Raw genomic sequence first — 5,049 nt, 5'->3', positions numbered from 1 at the left:
AAACTTGAGTTCATGCCTCAATGACTTAGGCATTCACAGGATCAAAGCCTGATTCGGCTATGCAATTATGATGTAATGTATGCATGAATATTATGACAATGATAAAATGTAAAGTGAATGTGAATAGAATTGTCGCGGATGGAAAATCCTAAGATACGACTTGAATTCTTGTTGATCAGAAGATGTCCTCTTCTTGTAGTTCGAACTCTGTTGGGAATATCTGGTTATCAGTTGTCCACTGTCCGAAATGAGTAATATGAATTGAAGTAAAGATCCGTCATCGGGAGATGTTCGCAAAGCGACCTCATGGGGAAAACTTGATTCCCGGAATCTCAACCGTTCTCGGAGCAACTGTTTGCATTCTTCCTATTGTTTGTAAACCTTAGAAAGAAATTTCACCTTTATTTTTGCAAGTAAATTCATTTTTATTTTATGAAAACATTTGTTTCAAGAAATTGACTGTTTAAATTTAAAATGCATTTCAAGAAACTGAAAAAGACTAGATTGCAAAGGAAAAGCACAAGGCTCAAATTATTATATATGGAATGGTAATCAGCCAAATGCTTGATTCCATGGAGTATTTACAAAGTTGGAAATTGGTAATTTTCGGGAAAAGGGCTACGATGAAACGTGACGACCGTTATCTTTCCCTTCCACTCCGAGTTGCGCTGTATTCGTGCTTCGTAGAAGATGACCTACTGCTGATGAATACTCCGCTATGGATTTTGAATGATCAAGTTTGTCCTGGACACAGTTACTTGCCATATATCCCTAACTTTTGCGTAAACTACCCCTTTCGGGTTTTAAGTCTACCGGGATTGAATAAATTTTTTTATGTCTCTAACTTTTGCCTGAATCGCCCTTTCGGGTTTTCGATTCACCGAGACGCTCTTTTTTGCCTAAGCCGCTCTTTGCGAGTTTTCAACTTAGGGAGCTGTTCTTTTAATTATTTAGGCGAAGTATTTCTTGACTGCGTCGACGTTCACAGGACGGGTGAATTCTTCTCCATCCATAGTCGTGAGTATTAAGGCTCCTCCTGAGAAAGCTCTCTTGACCACGTAGGGGCCGTCATAATTGGGAGACCATTTCCCTCTCGAATCTGTGAGAAAAGATTGAATCTTTTTGAGTACAAGGTCGCCTTCTTTGATTGTGCGAGGTCGAACCTTTTTGTCGAAAGCTTTCTTCATTCTTTGTTGATATAGCTGTCCGTGGCATAAAGCTGTCATGCGCTTTTCTTCGATTAAGTTCAATTCATCGAATCTGCTTTGACACCACTCGGCTTCTGTTAATTTTGCCTCCATCAAAACTCTCATTGATGGAATCTCAACCTCTATAGGTAGGACTGCCTCCATGCCATATACAAGGGAGAAAGGAGTTGCTCCAGTCGAAGTACGTACTGATGTACGGTAACCATGAAGAGCATACGGGAGCATTTCATGCCAATCTTTGTAAGTGATGACCATCTTCTGAATGATTTTCTTGATGTTTTTGTTAGCTGCTTCTACAGCTCCATTAATCTTTGGTCTGTAAGGAGATGAGTTGTGATGTTCGATCTTGAATTCTTCACAAAGCTCCTTCATCATTTTGTTATTCAAATTTGACCCATTGTCAGTGATTATCTTGCTAGGAACGCCGTAGCGACAGATGATGTGATTCTTGATAAACCTGACGACAACTTGTCTTGTAACGTTTGCATATGAAGCTGCTTCAACCCATTTGGTGAAATAGTCTATGGCTACCAAGATGAAGCGATGTCCGTTGGACGCTTTTGGTTCGATCATTCCAATCATGTCGATTCCCCACATGGAGAAAGGCCAAGGGGAAGAGAGTATGTTGAGAAGAGATGGTGGCACATGAATTCTATCGGCGTAGATCTGGCATTTGTGACACCTCTTTGCGTACTGGTAGCAATCTGACTCCATTGTCAGCCAATAATATCCTGCTCTCAGTATTTTCCTTGTCATGGTATGTCCATTGGTGTGAGTACCAAAGGAACCTTCATGTATTTCTCTCATGAGTATTTCTGCTTCTTTTCTGTCAACGCATCTGAGCAGAACCATGTCGAAGTTTCTCTTGTACAGAACATCTTCATTCAAGAAGAATCTACAAGCTAACTTTCTCAAAGTCTTTCTATCTTTCTTTGACGCCCCGAGAGGGTACTCTTGCTTTTTGAAGAAAGTTCTTGATGTCGTGATACCACGGTTTGTCGTCGATGATTGCTTATACTGTGAACACATGAGCGGGCCTATCCAGGCGCATAACATCGATCCGAGGAATGTCATTCCAATGATTTATCCTAATCATGGAAGAGAGTGTGGCTAATGCATCAGCCAAATTGTTTTCTTCACGAGGAATGTGATGAAAATCTACCCTGTCGAAGAATGGTAACAATCTTCTCGCGTAGTCTTTGTAAGGAATTAGCCCTGGTTGGCGTGTTTCCCATTCTCCTTTGATTTGATTGATGACCAAAGCAGAATCTCCGTATACATCCAAGTGTTTGATTTTTAGATCCATGGCTTCTTCGAGACCCATGATGCAAGCTTCATATTCGGCCTCATTGTTTGTGCATTTGAAAGTTAATCTGGCAGTAAATGGAATATGGGTACCCTGAGGTGTAACAATGATTGCCCCAATTCCTCGTCCATAAGCATTGACAGCTCCGTCAAAGATTAAGCCCCACTGGGATCCTATCTCAGGTCCTTCGTCTGGTAGTGGCTCGTCGTAATCTTTCATCTTGAGGTACATGACGTCCTCGTCCGGAAAGTCGAAACTGGTTGATTCATGACCATTGAGTGGGTGGTGAGCCAGGTGCTCAGCTAGAATGCTTCCTTTCACGGCTTTCTGTGCGTGATACTCAATGTCATATTCTGATAACAACATCTGCCAACGGGCAATTCTCCCGGTTAAAGCAGGCTTCTCAAAGATGTACTTGATTGGATCCATATGAGAGATCAAACAAGTAGTATGTCGAATCATGTACTGGCGGAGACGCTTGGCAGCCCAGGCCAAAGCACAACACGTCTTCTCGAGCATGGAGTAGCGGGATTCACAGTCAGTGAATTTCTTGCTCAGGTAGTAGATGGCATGCTCTTTTCTCTTTGTCTCGTCTTGCTGTCCAAGGACACAACCCATGGAGTCTTCTAAGACGGTTAAGTACATTATCAAAGGTCTTCCTTCCACTGGAGGAGACAAGATGGGTGGTTCGAGCAGATATTCCTTAATGTTTTCGAACGCTTTCTGACAATCGTCTGTCCAGACGCAACTTTGATTTTTCCGTAGAAGTTTGAAAATAGGAGCGCAAGTTGCAGTCATGAGATATATGAATCTCGAGATGTAATTCAGACGTCCAAGAAATCCTCTAACTTGTTTCTCGGTTCTGGGCGAAGGCATTTCTTGAATTACCTTGACTTTGTCTGGATCTACTTCAATTCCTCGTTTGCTGACAATGAAACCAAGGAGTTTTCCTGAATAGACACCAAAGGTGCACTTGTTGGGGTTCAGGCGAAGCTGAAACTTCCGTAAGCGTTGAAATAACTTTGTCAGATTCTGTATGTGATCTTCTTCATTTTCTGATTTGGCAATCATGTCGTCCACATAGACTTCCACTTCCTTATGCATCATGTCGTGGAAAAGCGTAGTCATGGCCCTTTGATAAGTTGCCCCTGCGTTCTTTAGTCCAAAAGGCATAACACGGTAGCAGAACGTGCCCCAGGGGGTGATGAAAGCTGTTTTTTCCGTGTCTTCAGGTGCCATTTTGATTTGGTTGTATCCTGAAAATCCGTCCATGAACGAGAAAACTTTGGATTTTGCTGTACTGTCTACCAACATATCGATATGTGGTAAAGGAAAATCATCCTTAGGGCTAGCTTTGTTCAAATCTCTGTAGTCGACGCACATGCGGACTTTTCCGTCTTTCTTAGGAACGGGAACAATGTTAGCTAACCACTGAGGGTATTTTGAAGTGACGAGGAAACCTGCGTTGATCTGCTTTTGAACTTCCTCTTTGATTTTCATGGCCATCTCCGGATGAGTTCTTCTTAATTTTTGCTTGACCGGAGGGCATTCTGCTTTTAATGGCAAGTGATGCTCCACTATACTGGTATCCAACCCTGGCATATCTTGATAAGACCAAGCGAAGACATCTGAGAATTCTTTGAGCGGCTGTATCAAACTCTCTCTGATCTCTGAACTAAGCGAAGCTCCAATCTTAACCTCTTTTTTGTTTCCATCGGAACCAAGGTTAATGATCTCTAGAGGCTCATTGTATGGCTGAATGGCCTCTTCCTTTTGTTGAAGTAACCGTGAAATTTCCTTTGATATTTCTTCGTCTTCTTCTTCCTCTGCCTCGAATACAGGAAACTCAAAGCTTGGAGAAGTTATACGGTTGCACGTTTCAACGGGGTATTTTATGATTAATCTGCATATGTGTGATAAGTTTTATTTAGACAACGAGGGAAGACTCGGTGTATGAAGTTAAGGGAATATTTGATGTTTTTTAAGGGTGTTTTTTAGGATTACCAATTTCCGAAAAAAGAAAAGGGAAAACTAAACGAAGGAACAGAATGACATTTTTATTTATTGACAGTCACTTCTTGAAACAAAGACCCTATAAAACAAAACTCTATTGCTTTGGGCGAAGCAAAGAGGGACATTTTCCTAAGAAATAGTAAAATGCAAAGCCCTATGAAACATCTCTTCACCCTGGGCTATGGTGAGAGGACAAAATAACGGTGAAAGTTCCTACTTAGGAGTGCGAAGAACAGTTGAAACTTCAACAGCTGTCCAGTAGTGACGAACCCCATTGTGCACTAAGTAATCTGGAACCTTAGGCTTAATCTGGCCTGTGGTAGGTCTTGATTTACCAACCACTGTCTTTGCAACACTCAGACGATCTTCTTCTACTTCAGCAGACTGAGCGGTGTGAGCATACCCATTTCCGAGTGGAGTATGTCGGTTTTTCTTTTGAGGAAACTTCCAATCTTCTGAATGGAGAGACTCGTTGTCGGAGACACTTTCGAGATCGTCCTCTTCTGTATTTTGGTCTTGCTC

The sequence above is a fragment of the Vicia villosa genome, unplaced genomic scaffold, assembly GCF_029867415.1.
Source record: "Vicia villosa cultivar HV-30 ecotype Madison, WI unplaced genomic scaffold, Vvil1.0 ctg.003476F_1_1, whole genome shotgun sequence".
Lineage (NCBI taxonomy): Eukaryota > Viridiplantae > Streptophyta > Magnoliopsida > Fabales > Fabaceae > Vicia > Vicia villosa.
This window is presented reverse-complemented; position numbering follows the sequence as displayed.